This window comes from Schistocerca cancellata, chromosome 4, assembly GCF_023864275.1.
Source record: "Schistocerca cancellata isolate TAMUIC-IGC-003103 chromosome 4, iqSchCanc2.1, whole genome shotgun sequence".
Lineage (NCBI taxonomy): Eukaryota > Metazoa > Arthropoda > Insecta > Orthoptera > Acrididae > Schistocerca > Schistocerca cancellata.
The window spans coordinates 294,389,354-294,415,007 of NC_064629.1; positions in this window are offsets into that span (position 1 = coordinate 294,389,354).

The following is a 25,654-nucleotide window of genomic DNA, read 5'->3' on the forward strand; positions in this document are numbered from 1 at the left end:
AGTTTCAGGTATACCCTACACAAACTTAACAAGACCCCACAGGACAAACTCAGCTATACACAGGAACTAAACACCATGCAGCAGATAATCAAACAGACAGATAGATAGATAGAATGTGTAAGACACACAAATAATAACAAACTCAACAAAAAATAAAAATGTTAAATAAGAACAAATCATGAATAGATTACCAGTGACAACAAAAAGCCATGAATACCAACACATGACAAACACAGGGAAACAGGAACAACTTACAAAGAACATGGCATGATACATAGTAACAGACAGCAACAAAAACATTCACAGGTTGGGGTATATTCTAAGGAACAAAGACTACAAATATCATTACTCACAAACAACACAGTACAGAAAACTGTGAACTCTAAGAACACCTCCACAGACATATTTTCCAAAGCTGGAAGTTAATGTGTAGTTCATTCTAATCTGTTTAAATAGGATAAACATGCAGAAATTTTAAAATTAGATATTCTGAACACTTCTGCACTTTAAAAAGTGACAGTACACGCTCCACTTTTGCAGACCACCTCATACAAGAAACCCATGAATCATCCAGCATTCCTACTGATCTCAAGATCCTCAAAGTGAGCAACAGTCTGTCAAAAAAATCACAAGAGAGGAGAACTCCACAAAAAGCAGTTATATGAGGAAAGAAAGTCTTGAATTAATATAGAACACTGTGAAACAAACCACTGTTTGCCACACTCAGTCAATTATACAAAGACACTTCCCCATATAAAATGTAGTATTCAAATATCCAAAAACATTTGCTACTAAATCCCCTTCCCCCTTCTCTCTCTTTCTCCATCTCCCCCCCCCCTCTTCCTAGTCTCAAATATATATTTTTTTTCTCCCCAGCAGGCACACGACAACAGTTTTCGCCAAACATTCAAAATTAGCACCATGCTGAACAGAAAGAAAACCAAGAACAAGTGAGTGGCAACAATAATATTGCAGCTCTTTATGAGTATGTTGATACAAATGTTTGCTCAGATCCCATTTTGTGTAAAACACATGTGGATGAAAAAAAAGGTGTATGTGAAATATAAAAAAGGCATGGAAAATAGTATATACAACAGCAACAGAAAAACAAAGTCCACCATCAATGTACAACTGGATGGAAAGTGTAACTACACTGACATATACACTGAAGTGACAAAGAAACTGGTATAGGCATGCGTATTTAAATACAGAGAAATGTAAACAGGCAGAATACGGTGTTGTGGTCAGCAACACCTATATAAGACAACAAGTGTGTGGCACAGTTGTTAGATCAGTCACTGCTGCTACAATGGCAGATTATCAAGATATAAGACAGTTTGAACATGTGTTGCAGTCAGCATACAAGCAATGGGGCAAACCATCTCCCAAGTGGGGATGAAGTGGGGATTTTCCCATACAACCATTTTATGAGTGAGTGTACCATGAGTATCAAGAATCTGGTTAAACATCAAATCTCCGACATCCCTGCAGCCGGAAAAAGATCCTGTAGGTATGGAACAAACAACGACTGAAGGGAATTGTTCCATATGACAGAAATGCAACCCTTCTGCAAATTACTGCAGATTTCAATTCTGGCTCATCAACAAGTGTCAAAATCATTCAACAAAACATCATCAATATGGGTTTTTGGAGCCAGAGGCCCACTCATGTACCCTTGAGGACTGCACTACACAATGCTTGATGCCTTGCCTGGGCCCTTCAACACTGACAATGGGCTGTTGATGATTGGAAACATTGTTTCAAATTGTATCAAGCAGATGGATGTGTAGGGGTATAGAGACAACTTCATGAATCAATGGAAATTGCAGATGACATGCTGTCAAAACATTAAAAAGGCATCTAGTGGTCTACCTGAGAGACACACGTGCATCTGGCACTGCCTGCTGTGGGAAGGCTATTAAATGTCTCTTACTGAACGCATACATTCACCACCTACAACAATCTAAATAAAGGATAGTAGTTTTTGTGAAATCACTTTCAAAATTTGTATACAGCACTTTGTTATAGATAGGAAGGTGGTGTGAAACTCTCAGCTTTCTAGCAGGCATATTTTACAAGACACAAAAAGTTACTTTAAAGTTGGAAAAACTACACTTAAGAAAGGAAATTCACCTGGAAACATTTATGATCTCTTATTGATTGTCAATTGAAATACCCACCAGAAGTATTAGCGTATAGAATTATTTAATCGAAATTTAATTTAAAAATTTCAAATAACTTTTAAGTTTTGTAGTATGAAATCTAGAATAACTTCAGAAAGAACTATTAAAATCAATATTTATTTTATTATATGTTATGTGAGCCTGTGAGTAAATGAAAGTGTGTATGTGGGACATTTGCCATATTTCAGTATTGCATTATATACCGTCTTAAGTAATGTGCAAGAACTACACAAGCCTATCGTGGGAAAATGATCCTAGGGGATTTACCCACTTTGCTGATGACGTATGTCTAGGTGTGATTGCAATTGTAACAGAGCAGCCAGAAAGTCAGCTGGAGTAAAATCTGTATCTAAAGAACATTTCCAGAATTATTGTCTTTTAGTTTTCTTTTCATTTATTAAACATTACTAAAATATTTGTATGTCAGATTGGCAGAAATGCATCTGTGTATAAGGATTGATGGAGACCAGTTTTGGCATGAGTATGATCATGAGCGAGTATTATGATTGGCAGTCAGTATGGTCAGCCAATCAGAATAGAGACGGCTCTCACTCGTTATCTGATAGATATACTGGCAGTGAGGCTGGAAGAAGGAGGTCGCTCGCTAGCTTTGAATGCGGATGGTCATTTTACTAGTGCCAGTAAAAATAATGTGTAAGATGAAGAATTACTTTGTGTTGGAGCTATTGTTGAGCTAAGTTGTCGTTGAGGGCTGCTTGGTGAAATTTCAGAGGTTTTGACTAAATCTGTTGGACAGATATTGTGTGTGAAACATTGGCCTTCATAGAATCCAAGTGGCATGTTTCAGTATTCAACTACTGAGTATTTTTGGTGAGAAGTTTCTTGTTTAGAAATCCACAAGGAGGACTGAATGTAATAACTCATATTAGTGGTGAAATTAATGACTGTGAAAACATTGTTTAATTTGGTTCCAGTTTCGACAGATTTGTGGCAGCTATGCATGTGAAATGCATGTATGAATGGTGAACTGGAAGGAAATAGCCAATAGTTTAAGTGTGGACTGAATAGTACTTTTTCTTTGGTTATCAAAGACAAAATAAACATTACTGTGTGGAAATTTTGGACATTATTTTTCAGAAGCCAATCCATTTTATTACTGCCCAATAAAATTGGATGACAATATTTCTACAGAACTTTCTTTCATAACTAGAGTTGCGCGGCCACAGTAATTGCAGGTATCAGATGGTGTTTTTTATCAATGCTGCTTTTACATCATCTTGTAAGTGTCTACATTGCCGAGTGAAGGGACATTGAGCAGACACTGTTCTGAGGTAGGTGAATTTTAATTTGCAGCCTGCACAGTGACAATGATGGATAGACATGAGAAACTGAACCCTGACCCACCGCAACTGGTGCTTTATCAGCTGGGAAAGACATTAATAAAGTTTGAATGTGTAGGGGCTTTGAAAAAGCAACAGTGTTTAGATGGACTTGTAAAGTGTTCACATGTGATTGATCCACTGTAGACATGTGTACTAATGAATTGTAGTTTAAGTGTAGCAGCAAAGTACTCGAGTGCAAAGTTACTAGTGAAGTGTAGCATGCAGCGAGAACAACAGATGGTGTGCAGATGAGGTGCCGACAACTGATGATCGACAGGTGCCACACTTCTGCAGTAATGAACCCAAACGAGTGGGAGCAGTTGGTAGCCATGGCAGAAGCAGTGACCCATATTCTGGACTGATGTGGGCAGAGCCTGGTGTACACACATGCGGTACGATCTTGCCATGTCGACAACATGACGAAAAAGATAAGTAGTGTTCTACTTAGAGTTTTGTGTGTATGTGCCAAGAAACTTTGAAAAATGGCTGAAAATAATCAGGCAATAGTAAAGAGGAGGCTGGGTGTAGATTTGGGGAATATAAAAGATGAAAATGATTCCATGATTGGTAATTTCAGTTTTGATATGTCACAAGCAAATGTTAGTAATAATTTGCCAGATTCACTGTGTGTTAATTGTGGGACTGAAAGTGAAAAAAACATGATGGGAGATGAAGTTGAAAATAAACCTGTAACTGTAAAATAAATAAAGCAGGAACCAATGTCAGTTACTTGTGAATCAAAAGATAGTGTTTCAGTTATGTTTGCGGACATTCTCAAACATATGAAGGAGATGGGTTCAAATATTTGCAGAAAACATTAATTTTTTGTTTTCATTTGAAAAAAAGTGCTGCAGTGTCGCATTGAATGCTTAATCTTCATTAAGTTCTGATATTGACACCAAAATTAATAAAATGGCGTCTAATATCGACATTGAAATGAATAAAATGGGTAGTGATATGAAAACTTCCTTAAGTTCTGAAATAAATGAGTTACATACTGAAGTTGATCAGGGGTTTACTAACTTGTCAATAGAAATGGAAGCTAGGATCGAAGATAAAATTAGAGGTATACTTGGAAAAATGATATGACCTTGTTCAGTAATACCAGCTGTACCGGTATGAAATGAGCGTTAAGATACAAATGTGTTGACAGGGAACATTTGTTGTGAACAAGCCTCAACTTTTTTTTGTTTGGTTGGTATGACATCTGTCAAAGATATTCAATATACAGCAAGTCATGGAAAAAACTACATCATATGTTTTCATTGTGTTAACAGTGTTGAATTTTGTACCAGAAAGTGATGATTTGCGGAAAACATTAATTTTTTTGTTTTCATTTGAAAAAAAGTGCTGCAGTGTCGCATTGAATGCTTGTCGAGGCATATGGTGATCCTGTTCTATCAGAAGCAACATGCAAAAGATGGTTTCAACGGTTCAGAAATAATGATTTTTATGTAAGAAATGAAGAATATGGAAGACCACCAAAAAAGTTCGAAGATGCCAAATTGCAAGCAATATTGGATGAAGATGATACTTTGAGTCAGAAGCAAATGGCAGCAATGGTAAATGTTGCACAACAAACAATTTCTGACCGTTTGAAAGTTATGTGAAAGATCCAAAAGTGTGGAAAATGGGTGTTACATGGATTGAATGAAAGACAGATGGAAAACCGAAAAACCATTTGTCAAATTTTGCTTCAAAGACATGAAAGAAAATCAATTTTGCATCAAATTGTTATTGGCAATGAAAAACGGATTTATTTTAAGAATCCTAAATGGGAAAAATCTTGGGTTAATCTTGGACAACCCTCAACATCGACTGCAAAACCAGATCGATTTGGCAAGAAGACAATGCTCTGTGTTTGGGATCAGAAAGGTGTGGTGTATCATGAGCTTCTAAAACCTGGTGATACTGTGAATACTAACAGCTACAGACAACAAATGATCAATTTGAACTATGCATGGATCAAAAAAAGACCAGAATGGGCCAGAAGACATGGCAAAGTAATTTTTTTACACGACAATGCACCTGCACACAAAGCAAAACTGGTTCAGGATACAATCAAAACACTTGACTGGGAGCTGCTACCCCACCTGCCATATTCACCAGACTTGGTCCCTTGCGACTACCATTTGTTTTTATCAATGGGACACGCACTGGCTGAGGAACAGTTTGATTCCTATGAAGAAGTCGAAAATTGGGTGTCTGTTTGGTTTGCTTCAAAAAGACAAACATTTATATTGGTGTCGTGTCCACAAATTGCCAGAAAGGTGGTCAAAATGTATAGAAAGCAATGGCCAGTACTTTGAATAAAATGGTTTTACTTTTCAATTCGAAATTAGTGTTTCATTTTTACAAAAAACGCTCATTTCACACCGGTACATCTGGTAATGTGAAATGTGAACTTAATCAGATGAAACTAGAATGTAACCAGGCTGTTGTAACAGTAAAAGATGAATTGACTGTTCAGATTAAACAAGTTGCTGAGGCTAGCAAACAACTGGAAGAGCATGTAAATTCAGAACTAAATATGGTTCATGTACAGGTTCAGAATGTAGAAAAACACCATAAGGATAGCCGTGTTGCATTAGAAACTCAGGTTAAATGTGGGAAAGATGTGTGTGCTAAGTTGGGTATGCAAGTGGCTAGTACAATTATTAACATAGAAACTAATATCCAGTAATTCAGTACCAGCGTGAATGAGCAATTGTGTGAGCATGAGGGTAGACTAACCCAAGTAGAGCAAAATGTTAACAACTATAGTGGCTGTGTAGTAACTAATGGCGTTGTAGAATCATCTGAAATTACCTATGTAACACATCGCCAATTTTTAAGATTTGATCCTAGTAAAAATGTTCATCCAAATGAATTTTTGAGTGATTTTGAGGATTTTTGCTTAAATCTTGGAATGATATACAAAAGATAGGATTCATTACTTCAAATTATTATGGGAGAGGCAAGAATTTGGGGAAACTTGGCCTCATATAAATATGACCGATTAGTGGAGCTCAAACAGGCTTTTTTAGATGAGTACTGGGGAAAAACAAATGGAGGTTTTAAATAAATTTCGGTCAAGGGAAAAGTAGGATCCAAAGAGAGAGGGCATTAAAAGATTTGTACAGAAATGGGTAACTACTTTGTCATATTTAAATGCAAAAGTAGAAACTGAGCAAATAATTATGGGGACAGAAAATAATTTCAGCTCCTAGAGATTATCTTGATAGATTTATGCACTATCTGGAAAGGGTAGAAAGTATTTTCAAGGAAGAAGAAAATGACAGGAGAGAATTAGAGAATATAGGCCTCCTGTCAGACAGAATGATAATAGAGCTGAAGTTAATGCACGCAGAATCAGTGTTCAAAGAGGTAATGGATACAGAGATAGATTTAGAGGAAGAGGAGGTACTAGTGGGAATAGGTTCAACGAACGGGTCCAGTATTATGATGTAACAGAGAGGCGGTGCCCGCCCAATGACAGGCATCGTAGACATAATAATAACACCTGGCAGGAAAACTGTTAGTGGTCTGTGATGAAGCTGGCACCCGCAGACGAAAACATTACAGGTTAAACCCGTTAGCAACACCCTTTGTAAGGAAGGCGCCTACAAAACAACATACTGGTAATAATAATTTAGCCACTAAGAGAGCACAGGAGAGTGACATGGAGAAACTAAAGGTATATCCAGTAAATAACTTACCATTATATGATAAAGACAGTGCAAATAAAGATCATAAGGACCATTAAGTGAAGATTCAGATCAGGAAATGGGGGTGAATCAGCTCTGCAAAACAGATAAGAGGCTACCACTGAATTGTGGTATTAACGTGGGAGTAAGGTTCAAGGAAGATTTGAGTAAATTAATTGAAATAATTTCAGAAAGTGAGAATGGAGAATCAGAAGAAGGGGAAGAAGAAAATGGTGTGGAAATTTCTGACAATTCCTTGGAAGGCATTGCCGAATCGTGAAAATTATGGTGAGAAGTTGGAGGAGTATTTTAAGTTGTCAATAGTGGACAGACTTGTGGAAGCTACCACTACTAATAATAAGCAAAAGGAGGACCTAGTAAATGTAAGTATGATTTCCACAAGGGAGGTAGGATTTGACAGACGAGAAGTGGTGCAAGATTTGTTATAGGAGCCTGAGACTGTAATCAGGAGAGAGTATGTAGGACAACTGGTTATTGAAGTAATGACGTTTGAAGAGAAAGTTCCTTGTATAATTGATACTGGTTCAGAAGTGTGTGCTGTATCACAGAATTTTGTAAATGCTCACCGAATGAATAAACAGATAGTTGTAATGCCAGTGAGTGGTCTAAACATTACTGTAGCTACTGGAAAAACTAAGAAACTGGTTAAACAAGACGTCATAGAACCCATACCTGTAAGTGGGGTAGCCATAAAACAGAATTTTCTAGTTATAACTGGACTCAGTGTGGAAATGTTAGTAGATGCTGACTTCTTGCATAAATATGAAGGATGGGTAAATTTAGGGTCCAGTGATATAATTATAAGAATAAGTGGAAAACCTTTAGTTACTCCATTCATTGGAAAAACACAGAGTGTAAACGAAGAACAAAGTGACACTCCTATACGATATTGCAGGGTGGCTACATTGATTTAAGGCTATAATGAATATGGTGAAAGAAAAGAAGTGGATCCTTCTGAGCTAGAGATTGTCCATTAGAGGAAATTATAGAATTAACTGACATACAGAAGGATGACAGAGACAGCAGTAACTAGGAAGCTTCAAATGGCGTTGCACTTCATACAATGGTAAGTGTTTGACGAACACTAGGTGCTCGAGTTATTGACAATACTATTTCCCTTTCTTTTCATACTGTCGATCTTCCTCTTCTTCATTCAGAACTTCGACTATCATCTTTCCTTCTTCCCTATTAGTAAATAGAGTACTAGAGTAATAAAAAGTATACAGAGAGCTAGTGTCTCAGTATAAACTAAGAAGTGATTAATCTGATGAGAGAGAATTGCCTATTAATGACAGAAAAGATTACTTTAAGGTGACTATACGGTAATATGAAGTGTAACACAAAAGTTTTTGTAACCTGTAAAGATGTTGCAGTGCAAGAAATGTGTTTAAGGCAAGAGAGGGCCTATTCAAGGAAGTAAAGTCTAAAATGTGATGTGTTTTGAAAGCCACAGAAGTGAGCTTAAGATGTCTAATTTTTCCAAAGTTTCATGTAACTGGTAGAAAAGTTATTGTAAAGGTAATGTGTTCAGAGGCAAAAGAGGATTGCATGCCTAAAGGGTAAAAATAAATGTTGTATTTGAGATGACTTTGAAGCCACAGAGAGGTGGACTTAAGTGTATTTAATATTTTCAGTAATCTGTTTCCTTGAATATGGGGTACCATATGGGTTTGAGAGCCACACAAGTTGGCATGAGTTGTGCTTAATGTTTATCTATAAGGACCTTTTTTGTATGTACTGTATATATGTTGTAATTTGATCATGAGAAAAATGAACCACAGTAGCTGACTGTTGTTAGAGGTTTTTGAGAGACACAGAAGTTGGCTGGAATTTGTTTCGGTAATGTGAAATGAAGAGCCACAGTAATTGGCTAGTGGTTTCAGTACTTTACTATAAGGCCTTTTTATGCTTTTCTAGAATATTGTATATGAGAGGTACAGAGCCACAGAGGTGGTATGACTTACGTTCAAGTTTTCTACATGGACTTTAAGTATTCTTTGCCAATAATAATTTCTTCCTTATGTAATATGTGTCTAATGTGAGGATTTTGCTAAAGTCACAGAAGGTGGTGAGAATAATTTTCAGTAATTTTATATGGACTACTCATTAGTTTGGTATTGTCTATGTATAATATGTGGGTTAGATGTTCTTTCAGAACTACTGAAGTGGGCATGAGTAATTTTCAGTAATTTTATAAAATTGATCTCTCTTTTATTACAATGTATGTAGGAGGTGTAGCAGAACTGCAGACAGTAACCATATTCAATGATTTTGTATACTTTACATACTGTACAATTATGTTTTTCAGAGCCACAGATAGCGGCAGACATAATTCTCAGTATATTTAATGATGTTGTATTTTTCTTGAGGTATAATAGCTCATTTTATATAATGTTATGGAGCTAAATTAATAAAAAAATCTGCTAAAGGAAAAATTCCTAGAGAGAAATATTTGCCGAATTTTGAATCAGGAGTATTTGTAACAGCAACTTGCTTAATGATTAAAACACATTTTGGAAAAAGAGTTCAGTGGTGGAGCCAAATTTGGGTACGGTTGATTTTTTTTGGGAACAGTTAATTCACTTTTTACTGAGAAGATTAAAATTAAATTTAACTACTGTATATAAGATGATGGATTTTATCGGAAAATGAATTTGTCTGAGAAAAAAGCTTTTCGTAAATGAGGAAAGTAAATAAAAAAAAAGAACATTAAAGTTGTGGAAAAATCTTTCATGAAGTTCTTTACTTTTGAATTGAGAGCAGCAATTGCTGACTAAAGTATATATGTGTGCCACTTAGATGTACTGTATTTTGCAGGTGCGAAAAAACAGTACAGAACCCTATACAAGACAGAGAGAGAACCCAAATGTGTGACTGAGAGCTGGACTATGTACCCTAGTGATGAGAACATAATGCTACCCATAAGTTGAACTGAAGTTATCTGAACTCCAAAGTTTGGTGAAAAAAGTGTTAGAGTTTATAAACGCCATTCATAATGAGTATTATATATTTGAACACCCTCCACAGTGTCGAAACCATAGTGCTTTGAAATTTTGTGGACACACCCCACTGTCCATAAATTGATATTAAAAAAAAAGTTTTTAACTAGTTGGTAAGTCATTAATTTGTTGATTCTATTTTTGTGAGAAATGTTCAATTGAAAAATTTTGTGTGCTTTTGGAAAAAGATGGAAATTTTTTATATAATAATGCTGTATGCTATTCAGTCCTATATTTGATATAATTGTATATAATACTGTCATGCAGCTTAGATATTTGGTTAATTGGGGAAAAACAAAGTTTGATTAACAGTATCATGGTAATTAAAGATTCAACTTTTGTACACAGTATGAACCATAAAATGTAATTAAAAGAAATTTTAGGTTCTTAGGTGGTGTGAAATACTCACCAGAAGTATTAGAGTATAGAGTTATTTAATTGAAATTTAATTTAAAAATTTCAAATAACTTAAAAGTTTTGTAGTATGAAATCTAGAATAACTTCAGAAAGAACTATTAAAATCAATATTTATTTTATTATGTGTTATGTAAGCCTGTGAATAAATGAGAATGTGTATGTGGGACATTCGTCAAATTTCAATATTGCATTATATACCATCTTTAGTAATTTGCAAGAATTACACAAGCCTGTTGTGGGAAAATGATCCTTGGGGATTTACCCAGTTTGCTGATGACATGTGTCTAGGTGTGACCGCTATTGCAACAGAGAAGCCAGAAAGTCAGCTGGAGTAAAATCTGTATCTAAAGAATATTTCCAGAATTATTGTCTTTTAGTTTTCATTTATTAAACATTACTAAAATATTTGTATGTCAGATGGGTGCAAATGCATCTGTGTAGAAGGATTGCCGCAGACCAGTTTTGGCATGAGTATGATCACAAGCGAGTATTCTGATTGGCAGTCAGTATGGTCAGCCAATCAGAATTGAGATGGTTCCCGCTCATTACCTGATAGATATACTGGGAGTGAGGCAGGAAGAAGGAGGTCGCTTGCTACCTTTGAATGTGGATGGTCATTTTACTAGTGCCAGTAAAAATAATGTGTAGATGAAGAATTACGTAGTGTTTGAGTTATTGGTGAACTAAGTTGATAGCAGTTGTTGTTGAGGACTACTTGGCGAAATTTCAGAGGTTTTGACTAAATCTGTTGAACAGATATTCATGGGTGAAGCATTGGCCTTCATAGAATCCATGTGGCATGTTTCATTATTCAACTACTGAGCATTTTTGATGAGCAGTTTCTTTTTTCAGAAATCCACAAGAAGGACCAGATGTAATAACTCATATTAGTGGTAAAATTAACGACTGTGAAAATGTCTAGTTTGGTTCGGGTTTGGACAGATTTCTGGCTGCTGTGTGTGTGAAATGTGTGTATGAATGGCGAACTGGAAGGAAATAACCACTATTTCAAATGTGGGCTGAATAGTACCTCTTCTTTGGTTATCAAGGACAAAATAAACATTATTGTGTGGAAATTTCTGACATTATTTTTCAGAAGCCAATCCATTTTCTTACTGCCCAATAAAATTGGATGACAATATTTCTACAGAACTTCTACAGAACTTTCTTTCATAAATAGAGTTGCGCAGCCTCAGTAATTGTAGATATTAAGTGGTGTTTTTTATCAATGCTGCTTTTACATCATCTTGTAAGTACCTATGTTGCCAAGTGAAGGGACATTGAGCAGATGGGACAGTGTGCAGTCTGCACAGTGGTAATGAGAAATTAAACCCCGACCCGCCGCAGTATTTTACAGAAATGAATGAAGACCCACAGAAGATGACACATAGCTGTTGAAACATGTCTGGGTAAATAAAAAAAGAAATATATTGGGTTTTGGATGTTGTTGGTGTTGTTGTCATTATTGCTGTTGTGGTCTTCACTCTAAAGATTGGTTTGATGCAGCTCTCTGTGTTACTCTATCCTGTGCAAAACTCTTCATATCTGAATTATGATTTCAACCTACATCCTTCTGCATCTGCTTACTGTATTCATCTCTTGGTCTCCCTCTACAGTTCTGATCTCTTACTCTATCCTTCCGTATTAAATTGGTGATCCTTTGATGTCTCAGAACATACAATATTAACTGATCACTCCTGACATTCTCCAAAATTTTTGAAAAGATGATGTATTCTGGTATATTATCACACCCTAGCAACAATAATATCTTTAGCAAATCACAGTTTGTGTTTCAGTAGGGTTGCTCTACTGAGAATGCCATTCATATGTTCACTCACCAGATTTTATGAGCATTAAATAATAAAATAGTGCCAGTTGGTATTTTCTCTGACCCCTCTAAGGCATTTGACTGTGTGAATCACAGTATTCTCCTACATAAATTGATATGTTATGTGTTGGTACAGTCAATAAATAGATAATGTCAATCTAACCAAAAGAATGCAGATAGTTGTACTTAGTAAATCAAGCAATATAGTCCACGGACATATTCTGAGTGGGAAGAAATCATGTTTGGAGCTCCCAAGGTTCAGTCTTAGGTCCACTATTGCTCCTCATATATGGACACCATCCATTTGATGTACGACAAGAAGAATTAGTTCTTTTTGCAGATGACACTAGCATTGTAGTCTATCCATGTATACTCACAGAAACAGAAGAAATGTTAAACAAAATTCATAAAAGTATCATTGACTGGTTTTCTATGAATGGTCTCACCCTCAATTTTAAGAAAACAACATATTCAGTTTTGCACATAAAGGCGTACTATGCCAATGATAAGTTTAACATATGGTGGGAAAATAATAAATAGGGTGGGATACTCAAAATTCTTTGAGGTCCATGTTGATGAGAATTTAAACTAAAAACAAAGAAAAGAAAACACATTTTGGTACTCCTAAAACAACTTAGTTGAGCGACATTTGTGTTTAGAATAATTGCAAATCTTCGAGAGAGACAAGTCAGAAAGCTGACATATTTTGCATGTTTTCATTCAGTGATGGAATAATGTTGTGGGGTTATTCATCTTGAAGGAAGAAAGTCTTCATTGTGCAAAAATATGCTGTAAGAATAATACGTGGTGCTCACCCATGATCATCTTGTAGATCTCTGTTTAAGGAGTTGGTCATTCTGACTATTATTCCACACTATATTAATTCCCTCATGAAGTTTGTTGCAAATAATCCACTACATTTCAAAAGAGACAATGATGTACATAATTACAATACGAGAAGGAAAAATGACATTCATTAAATCACATTAAGGTTGCACAATAATGGATGCACAATGGTGAAACAAAAATTTTTGATCACTTACCTAGTGACAGAAAATATCTGACTGACAGCAAAGTAAAATTTGAAAACAGACTGAGGATATTTCTGCTCGATAACTACTACTATTCTGTAGAAGAATTTCTATTACTGCACTCTGTAAATGGTGATGGGTAGAAACTATTAACTCATATCTTTTTGTAAATAAATAAATACATAAATAAGTAAAAATCATCTTTATTTTTGGGATAAAAAAGATGACCTAGAGATGTTCAGAATGTAACCACATCTACACAGAAATTTTTGATGTGAACGTAACATGACTTGCTCCAATCATTACAATCAATCATGCAAAATGATCCATGGAACATCAAACCAACCAACTAACTGACTGACTTTAGTTAAGTTGTCACAGATTTCTTTCTTAGTACCTCCTTATTAGTTACATGATCTATCTATCTAATCTTCAGCATTCTTCTGTAGCGCCACATTTCAAATCTTCTATTCTCTTCTTGTCTAAACTGTTAATCATCCATGTTTCACTTCCATACATGGCTACAGCTCATACAAATACGTTTATGAAAGACTTCCTAGCACTAAAATCTATATTTGTTGTTAGCAAATTTCTCTTCTCCAAAAACACTTTCCCTGCCATTGGCATTTTACATTTTATATCCTTTCTACTTTGGCCAGCATCAGTTATTTCACAGCCTGAATAACAAAACAAAGATACTACATTAAGTGGCTCATTTTCTGACCTAATTCCCTCAGTATCATTTGATTTAATTCTGCTACATTCCATTAGCCTAGTTTTGTTTTGGTTGATATTCATCTTACATCCTCTTTTCAATACTCTGTCCACTCTGTTCAACTGCTCTTCCAAGGCCTTTGCTGTCTCTGATACAATTACAATGTCACTGGCCAACCTCAAAGTTTTTATTTCTTCCTTCTGAACTTTAATTCCTACTCCAAATTTTTCTTTGTTTTCCTTTACTGCTAGCTGAATGTACCAGTTGAATAACGTCTGGGATAGGCTACAACAATGTCTCATTCCTTTCTCAGCCACTGCTTCCCTTTCATTCCACTTGATGCTTATATTGCCATCTGCTTTATGTACAATTTGTGAATAGCTTTTTGCTCCCTGTATTTTACCCCTGCTATCTTCAAAATTTCAAACAGTGTGTTCCAGTCAACACTGCCAAAAGCTCTCTCTAAGTCTAAAAATGCTAAAAAATGTAGGTTTGCCTTTCCTTACCCTATCTTCTAAGGGAAGTCATAGGGTCAGTATTGCCTCACATATTGCTACATTTCTTCAGAAGACAAACGATCTTCTGGGAGGTTAGCTTCTACCATTTTTTCCAATCTTCTGTAAAGGATTAAAATTAGTATATTAGTATTTTGCAGCCATGACTTATTAAACAGATAGTTCAGTAATAGTCACACCTGTCAGCATCTGCTTTCTTTGGAATTGTGATTATTAAATTATTCTTGAAGTCTGAGGTTATTTGCCTGTCTCATACCTTTGAATAACAGATGGAATAGTTTCATCATGGCTTGCTCTCCCAAAGTTATTAGTAACTCTGACAGGATATTGTCTGCTCCAGGGGCCTTGTTTTGGATAAGGTCTTTCAGTGCTCTCACAAATTCTTCTCACAGTATTATATCTTACACCTAGTCTTCATCTATGTCCTCTTCCCTTTCTACAAGGTTGCTTTCAAGTTGATCTCCCATGTACAGATCCTCCATGTACACCTTCCACCCTTCAGTTTTCCTTTTTCTGCTTAGTGCTGGTTTTCCATCTGTGCTCTCTATGTTCATACAGCTGCTTTCTTTTCTCCAAAGGCTGCTTTAGTATATGGTTCTAAATCCTTACATCTGTCCTCTAGCCATTCCTGCTTAGCCATTTTGCACTTTCTGTCACCAATTTTTTAAATGTCTGTATTCCTTTTTGCCAGATTCATTTGCTGCATTTTTATGTTTCTCCTTTCATCAGTTAAATGCACTCTGTCCTGTGACATCCAATGATTTGCACAATGCCATGTATTTTATGTATTTGATTCTCTGCTGCCTTCACTACTTTGTCTCTGAAAGCTATCCATTCATCTTCTACTATATTCCTTTCTCCTGTTCTAGTCAATCATTGCCTAATGCTCTGTGCTTCAGTTTTAATCTACATTTTGTAAGCAATAGATTGCGGTCAGAGCCCACATCTGCCCCTGGGAATGTCTTACAAATTAAAATCTGCCATATCTAAAGCCTGCCTGATATTTTCCAATCGATTTTTCTGCAAAAGGTGTTACACAGGGACAAAGCAGGTAGGTGAATATTTTATATGTGGTGTTCAATAATGTAATTCCCCTGTAGTTTGTACAGTCCAGGATGTCCCCTTTCTAATGTATAGCATATACACTCCTGGAAATGGAAAAAAGAACACATTGACACCGGTGTGTCAGACCCACCATACTTGCTCCGGACACTGCGAGAGGGCTGTACAAGCAATGATCACACGCACGGCACAGCGGACACACCAGGAACCGCGGTGTTGGCCGTCGAATGGCACTAGCTGCGCAGCATTTGTGCACCGCCGCCGTCAGTGTCAGCCAGTTTGCCGTGGCATACGGAGCTCCATCGCAGTCTTTAACACTGGTAGCATGCCTCAACAGCGTGGACGTGAACCGTATGTGCAGTTGACGGACTTTGAGTGAGGGCGTATAGTGGGCATGCGGGAGGCCGGGTGGACGTACCGCCGAATTGCTCAACACGTGGGGCGTGAGGTCCCCACAGTACATCGATGTTGTCGCCAGTGGTTGGCGGAAGGTGCACGTGCCCGTCGACCTGGGACCGGACCGCAGCGACGCACGGATGCATGCCAAGACCGTAGGATCCTACGCAGTGCCGTAGGGGACCGCACCGCCACTTCCCAGCAAATTAGGGACACTGTTGCTCCTGGGGTATTGGCGAGGACCATTCGCAACCATCTCCATGAAGCTGGGCTACAGTCCCGCACACCGTTAGGCCGTCTTCCGCTCACGCCCCAACATCGTGCAGCCCACCTCCAGTGGTGTCGCGACAGGCGTGAATGGAGGGACGAATGGAGACGTGTCGTCTTCAGCGATGAGAGTCGCTTCTGCCTTGGTGCCAATGATGGTCGTATGCGTGTTTGGCGCCGTGCAGGTGAGCGCCACAATCAGGACTGCATACGACAGAGGCACACAGGGCCAACACCCGGCATCATGGTGTGGGGAGCGATCTCCTACACTGGCCATACACCACTGGTGATCGTCGAGGGGACACTGAATAGTGCACGGTACATCCAAACCGTCATCGAACCCATCGTTCTACCATTCCTAGACCGGCAAGGGAACTTGCTGTTCCAACAGGACAATGCACGTCCGCATGTATCCCGTGCTACCCAACGTGCTCTAGAAGGTGTAAGTCAACTACCCTGGCCAGCAAGATCTCCGGATCTGTCCCCCATTGAGCATGTTTGGGACTGGATGAAGCGTCGTCTCACGCGGTCTGCACGTCCAGCATGAACGCTGGTCCAACTGAGGTGCCAGGTGGAAATGGCATGGCAAGCCGTTCCACGGGACTACATCCAGCATCTCTACGATCGTCTCCATGGGAGAATAGCAGCCTGCATTGCTGCGAAAGGTGGATATACACTGTACTAGTGCCGACATTGTGCATGCTCTGTTGCCTGTGTCTATGTGCCTGTGGTTCTGTCAGTGTGATCATGTGATGTATCTGACCCCAGGAATGTGTCAATAAAGTTTCCCCTTCCTGGGACAATGAATTCACGGTGTTCTTATTTCAATTTCCAGGAGTGTATTACCCTAGTATTCCAATAATCTGTGATGACTTTTTGCATCCATATATATGAGATCAGGGTGTGAATGCATCTAACTAGATGTTCTCCAGCACACTTAATAAACTCATCTGGCAGACTGTGATTACTAGGTGACTTATTATTGGCTAGTTTCTTTATTGCCAGCTGAATCTCTTGCATTGAGGGCATCACACTTTCCTCTTCTTCCACTTGTTGCTTTAAAGTGTTCTCATGCTTCAGCATTCTCCAAGAATAATAATTTCTTAAAGTAATCTGCCCAGTGATGGAACACTTCTTCCTATGATGGTATCAGTTTTTCCCCTCTATGTTGTGTTACTTTTGTTTAAAATTCTTTTCTAAGGTTATTGACCTTTCTGTAGAATTTCTTGCTTTCATTAACATTATTCAGTGTCTTGCAACTACCTTTTGAAAGAGCTTCTCTTCTTTGATTTCAGGATCCACTTTCCTGCACACCTTTTTCTCCATAGTTATCAACTAGCATTCTTGTTCTTCTGTTGTGCTCTTTATGTATCCTTCATTCTTTGTTCTTGTTACTGTCTTTCATTCTTCATCGTGTCATTCATTCCTTCTGGTCTGTTGTTCCATACCAATCATTTCCTTTGCAGCAGCCTGTATTTCATTTACGATTTTATTCCACTCCTCATTTATGTTACAGTATAGTTCTGCATGATTGCTGTCAATCTATTTTCCAAATTAATAGGTAGGTGTTCAGCCTTCAGTGGATCCTTAAATTGTGAAGTATTATAGCTGTTTTGTCTTTCTCCTTTAACTTCATGTACATTTGAAATTCTACCCCTATTTTTTTGCTGTGAGGAGGTAATAATCAGAGTCCATATTGGCACCTTTTAAACTACAACAGTCTAGTACATCATGGCTATGCATCGTACCTATTAATATATGTTAAATTTGGTTCCTAGTATTGTTGTCCGGTGACACCCAGACCACTTTATGTATATTCTTATGCTGGAACAGTGTGCTAGGTCCTGTCACATTAAATGATGCTGCAAAATTTATCGGGCAGTGTCCACTGTTATTACTCTCTTTATGGAGGCTTTTTTTGTGCTGTTGATAAGCTTGCTACAGTTCCTCATAGAAGGTCTCCCTCTCTTGTGCTGTCTTCTCCTCAGTAGGGCAATGTGCATTTAAGAGACTATAGTTAAAGAATTTCCCCTTTATTCATGTATAACATGTCCTTGCCCTTACTGATTTAAATTCTATCACTAGTTGTTCAGTGCTTTGATTGGCTATAAATCGCACACCAAATACATGTTCACTGTTGTGGCTACTGTAGTACATAGTATACAGCTGTTTCTGGAAGGTACCCTGTCTAGTCTATCTTACTTCTTGCAAGGTTATGATATCCACCTTGTACATTTTCACTATTGCAGCCAGTTTACCAATGGCTCCAATTATGTTTGATGTCTGTACACTCCATGATCCAATTCTCATATCCCTTGTTACTTTGGCGTGTCTTTGCCTTAGGGTCTGTCCAGCTGTATTTCCTTGAGCTTTTGTAATAAGACTTTTTTCTGGGTATGGGTTATCAGGCCATAGCCCAACCGCCTATTCTTCAGTAGATCATTACTTCTGCTCTCATCTGCCTCAACCCTCTTTGCCACTGTGGATGGGTACCCAATCTTCCACACTGTTGCTCAGGTTCCTGAGGTTCACCATCTTGGAGGTGAGAGATGGAATTTTGTATGAACGGCTAAGTGACCTTCGTGTGCTTAAAGTCGTATGTTATGAATCACTGCCCCATTTGAAATTCATAATCTTGTATTAACCTGACCAAAATCCTCCTGCCACTAAACTTCACAAATTCCCACTATATCTAACTTCAACCTATCCATTTTCCTTTTTAAATTTTCTAATCTCCCTACCCGATTAAGGAATCTATGGGGGACTGTTTCACCTCCAGAATGTTTTATCCAAGAGGATGCCATCATTATTTAACCATACAGTAGGATTGTATGCCATCAGGAAAAATTACAGCTGTAGTTTCACCCTTGCTTTGCAGTACCAGCATAGCAAGGTAATTTTGGTTGATGTTACAAGGTCAGATCAGTCAGTCATCCAGACTGCTGCCCCTGCAACTACTGAAAAGGCTGCTGCCCTTCTTTAGGAACCATTCATTTGGCCTGTCAATGGACACGCCTCTGTTGTGGTTGCACCTATGGTATGGCCAACTGTACCACTGAGGCAAGCAAGCTACCCCACTGGTGGCTAGATCCATGGCTCATGTGGGGATTTTGCATAAGGTAGAGTTGAAATAAAAAAAAGAAATATTATCCATGGTCTATGCAACAACCCTGTTGCTTGTCAGTAACAGATAGCAACACAGCATTCAGGCCCACATGCAATCATCTTTAGAAGTAGCTGATTTTATTTCATAGTTTGAAGGTTTGAGGATCAGCAGTTGAAGTAAAACTCGTCTTCTAAAACTATGAATTTGTAATTCATTACTGTAATGATAATGCATAAGCAAATGTTGGTTTTTAACTATTTATGATGAGAGTATTTAATACTCATTCTCATAGTCCACAGTTAATGCCATATAGTTTCCATCACTGCATTCTGTGGTGTCAAGTATGGCATTGAAGAAGGTTATGCACCTCATGGACAGAGCACAGGCTCTACACATATCTACTCACTCTGTGGATGTGACTTTGGTCGCACACATGCTTTGGGGTGATGGTAGCACCTATGATGTACTAAGTGGCTTGCCAGTGAGTGCTGCTCCTTGATTGGCAGTGCAAGATGCTGCCACACCAACTGAAAGAGGTGACAGCAGCACGTGTGAATTGCCAAGCACAGTGTGCTACCCCACCCCCCAATTAGCAATTGAAGTGCACAAGAAATGGTTGCACAGGCAGTATAAACATGACAGCATCACTTATCCATCTGTGGATGAGTCTGAGGACTCGCACACATCAGAAGTAGTACAAGTGCGTCCTTTGGAGGGCAGTGGCCAAAACATTGGACATTGGTGCTCGGCAGTGCCCGCATGCATTAAATTCTAATGTTCAATCAGAACAGGGGTTTGCAAATGCTGCGGGAGTATCTGGATGTGCCAGTACTCCACAGGTGGAGGAATAAGTTTCACTATGTTGAGAAACATGAAGGTGTGACTGTTTATGAAAACACCAAGTGCATGAACAAATCTGTTGTTGGTGTGTAAGTGAGAGTGGGTTGGGTGACAAGGAGTACAGAGGTAGTTCTTCCAGGGTGTGGACCACAGAGAAAATTCCCTCGGCCTCCCATAGCTCCTTGCAGGAGGAGGCCACGTATGGAACACCCTGTGGTGGCTACTGTAGACACTTAAGTGCACAAATAGCTTACAGAACCCTTTTCACCACTGCTACAAAGGTAGCAGCCTTCTGAGCCTCCACAACACTAAAAACAAGCGAAAAATACCAGCGGCACATCCTCCCGAAGCACTGTCAGTGAAAACACAAGCACAAGCCATCCTGGTTGCCTCTCATATCAGAGGTGAACTATATGCCGATAAGAGGACTAAATGTGAGTGTCTGGAACACTAATGACATCAGTGTGTAAGGCAGCCAATTACACCAGTTTCTCAGAAATGTGCCAATAGACATTTGCCCGGTGAGATGCACCTTCAGTTGCTGGTATTGTACCAAATGGCAAACATGGGAGATGGCACTGCCATCTATGTAAAAACGCCTCTGAGACTCCACTAGATACAACTTCCTGCACTAGAAAATATGGAAGCAAATGGTGTAGCAATCAGCACTTTCAAGTAACAGTCATTGATGCCTGTCGTCCACTTCAAGGTAACCTGATACAAGGTGACATCAAAAAACTGCTCTCCATTTGTGGTAGAGTTTTAATTGGTAGTGACTTTAATGACAAGCATTCAGAATAGAATTTGTGAGTAAAAAATCCTAGTGGTCACCACCTAGTGAGAGCAGCACTAACACATCATGCAATATTCATTAGACATTATGACCCAACAGTTTTTCTATGTCTACACAACCTGATATCTTAGACATAGTGCTCCTTAAAGGCATGGGGGACCAGACCTTTGCATCAACCGGATGCTTACTTTCTTGTCATCATTTATCTGTAGTGTTTAATCTAGATGGAACAGGACCTGTAAACAACTGCGAGATGTTGATTTGGAAAAGTTTGGACTGGACTAGTCACTAACAATATTTGTGCATCTTGCACTGCAAGCTGTTGCTGCAGACAATCCTAGGTGACAACAAAAACACTGAGATTTCCCCTGGCAATTCCCTCCAAACATAACAAAGGCCAAGACACACAGGAGTTAAAGGCATTAGCTATCAGTGGGTACTGATTTATATCGACTGGGCAAGTTGAAAATTTATGCCAGACCAGGATCTGAACTCGTATCTCCTGCTTACTAGGCAAATGCGCTGACCATTACACCATCCATACACAATGGTTGCCACAACTGCGTGGACTATCTTAGCATGCCTCCTGTCAGACCAAAATTCTCAACTCATACCACACACTGCTGATGTAGTTCCCTGTCCATTAGCTTAATTACTTGCAGCATCTCACTGACTCCTATGAGAATTCAAGCTTGGTGTGGATCCACACTGAAGGGATAATTGGCCACCACCACTTTCATTAAGTACATACATGGTGTCTGTTCCTTCAGACATGTCCCACACAATTTTGAGTCACCTTCACTTTCATTCCAATAAGGTCGGTGAGAGTATGCCTCTGTGGTGTGAGGCAAGCTAAAACTAAACTAAACTCTGCCTGAACAGGACATGAAGGCCCAGCGGTACCAACTCACTGCTGTGTCGTCACCAACTCACTGCTGTGTCGTCACCAACTCACTGCTGTGTCGTCACCAACTCACTGCTGTGTCGTCACCAACTCACTGCTGTGTCGTCACCAACTCACTGCTGTGTCGTCACCAACTCACTGCTGTGTCGTCCTCAGCCCACAGGCATCACTGGATACAGATATGGAAGGGCATATGTTCAGCACACTTCTCTATCAGCCATATGTCAGTTTACAAGGCTGGAGCCACCACCACCCAAATCGAAAAACTACAGAAAATGTTGGACAGAGCACCTCAACTTGCACTTCTTCTACCTAGCTGCTACCCTACATGGGAACTCCACAAGCTATCAGGCATCCCAGTATTCAGGAATCACTTTGAATAGACTGACCACCAATTGTATGCATCAGCACAGTAGTCTGAGAATGGATTAATTGCCAATCTGGGCAATCAGATTCATGGGTGATGGATGACTCAATGGCCAGACCTGTTGCACTTTTAAATGCATGCAGGAAGAGAAATTGTGTGAAAATTGTTTGATCATGAGATGACAAATCCATCCAAGAGGGATAAATAACCAGCAAACAGCAATAAGTAGGCAAAACACTTGGTGTCCACTCTACAAACAAACAAGACTAAACTACTCTTGAGAAGTTAAGTGAGTGAGTCTATGATATTAAATTGCTCCAAAAGGAGATCCTGGATGTATCTAATTTTTGGAGAACACAGAACCCAAAACAAGTGATCTGGGTCTTAACATATAATGAGATATATCGGTGTGAGTGAAGACTGTTAAGCAGTTGTCCAGTCTCAACATGAGGTATTTACAACTTTCTGTCTATGTAGACAAGTGATGTGGACAGAAAATTTGCTCTGCTCTGAGAGGAAAAAAGTTATCAAGAAAAAGAGTAATTTATTCTATGTGGATGCATTCTTTTTTAAGTTAGCAAACTGCTTATGAAGCATTTACTTGAGAACTGATACTGGATACATGTCTTTTCCAGAATGTTGAAACACTATTTTGAATATGTTGTTTGAAAACAGTTTGTTCCAGGATTGGTTACCAATACCAATATTCAAGACTGTATACCAGTTACCACCAGACTGGTGATCTTGCTTCTATTTTTGGCTCCTAGTGATTCATACAGAAGTCTGGTGTACATGTTTAAAGTTCATTTATCATCAATATGACTCTTGCTATGAGAAGTTTGTAACACCTTTTTAGAAAGACACAAGAAATTCCTTAAGGTACTCACCTCAAGGTAGCTAATGCAAGCATGTGCAGTGGTACTCAACTTCAGGGCAAGCCGGTTCAAATCCTGTTGGTGGATGAAATTTTCACTGCCCGTATTGGAAGGGAAAGAGATGTTTCTGATCACCAGTCTTTGCACCAATGTCATTGATTCAATTCCAAACACACTCTGCAGTGTCTCATGAAGTGAAAGCATGTGAACTCTCTCTCTCTCTCTCTCTCTCTCTCTCTCTCTCTCTCTCTCTCTCTCTCTCTCTCTCCCTCCCTCCCTCTCCCTCTTTGTATCCCTCTACCTCTACCTCTCCCTCTGCCTCCCTCCCCACCCTCCCCCCCCCCCCCCACCATCCCACACAGGGCCCTCATTATTAAAGATGCCTGTGGGCATGGAGGATCAGGAAAACTTTTCCCATTATGTGGGCGAACATGTCCTTCGAGGCCTCCCAGCCATTCATGCCTTGTGCTACATCCAGAACAGTGAGAGAACTACAGATTTTATGAATGTGCTTTATATACCACAAGAATTATAGTATTTGAAAACTAATGTTTATAAAGACCATAATCAAAAAATGACTGCATCATGTTAATGTTTATGAACACAGAAAAAAGCAATGAAGCTTAAACAAAGTTTAGGCACCCTAACAGTCAATGTAGCATACAATTATGGTTCACTGCTGCAGATCTTTTTGTACTGCAGTATTTCATTTCCAGAGTGTGGTCCTTGTATATAGAATATTGTGTTCCATAGCTAAGGCTGTAGATGTACGAATCACATTTGTGAAATTCATGGTCATCTCTTTTGCCCACTTCTACATATCCATAGACAAGAAAAAACTGAGTGCCTCTACATCATGTATCATTTTCCCAACAGAAGCAAAATCACATACTTCCAGATTACATGAATTAGCACTGAAGTGTTGTTGGCATGAGAAAGAGGAAGACAGATTGAGGCAGAGTGAGTGGAAGTGAAACATACATATTATGCACTCAAGGATATAGGTGGATTTGGCTAGGCCATATGAAATATTCTCCACCCCTGATGGGCAACACCAGCTACAGGAATGAGTCAGCAATTATTTGAAACAGGCTATTCCATCAGCAGTATTTCCCAGCCGTACTGCCATACTGCAGTAATGTGGTGTATTGCAGCCACATTGTAGCATTGTTGAAGACAACAGTAGTGGCCATGTATTACTACAAAATATGGTTTGTGTGTATGCACTTTTAGAGTGGTTGCAGGTGATGCCATCATTTGCCACCAAATTCAGATTGCTTCATTTGCCTACAAGCTACTATGGGAGACATTGTCATTTGTATTTCTTGTTTCCTTCTTTTCCTTTTTATATTTTTCTTTTAATTCTGCCCCTTAGAACATTTTTATTTTTATGACCATGTAGCCTTTCATTTTAGGGTTGGGACAAGTAGTATTATAAAAAATTTATGTTGCAGATGATAGGAGCCTGGGAACAAAATTCTTGATGCAGGTTAATGATTTACAGAATGCACTAATTAGATTTTAATGATTACTTTTTGCTTGTCCTACATCTACATCTACGTGATTACTCTGCTATTCACAATAAAGTGCCTGGCAGAGGGTTCAATGAACCAAGGAAAAATGAGCATTTAAATTTTTCTGTGTGAGCCCTGATTTCTCTTTTTATCGTGATGATCATTTCTCCCTATGTAGGTGTGTGGCAACAGAATGTTTTCACAATCAGAGGAGAAAACTGATTTCATGAGAAGATCTTGTCACAATGAAAAACTCCTTTGTTTTAATGATTGCCACTCCAATTCACGTATCATGTCTGTGGCATTATCTGCCCTATTTCGCGATAATACAAAACGAGCTGCCCTTCAACAAAGATACAAAGATGCTGTTTGGACAGTGAACTGCAGGGACAGGGGCTACTTGAATACATCACATTTCATGTTTGTGCTATTTTTTATTACAGAGATATGAGGCCATCTTTGGTTTTTTTTAAATGGAACCCTATGTTAAATTTTAGCGTAACATGATGGGCTTAAAAAGACAGTTTCAAATATGTATACATCATAATGTTTAGGTGAATAGTTTTTGAGACACAGATATGTTCCCATATCATATTCATCCTTCAAAGTGGCGTTGTCTAATGCATCCTTTCCTGTTGACCACTGGGGAACTTAACAAGTAAGATGCTGTTTTCCTGCTTCTCGATAATACCTTAAGATGATGCATGAGGTAGCTGGAGTGAAGGGTATAAATGTGCTACTGGGGTAATGAGACATCACATTTCTGTCACAGTTTCTTGGAGCAGACATGTA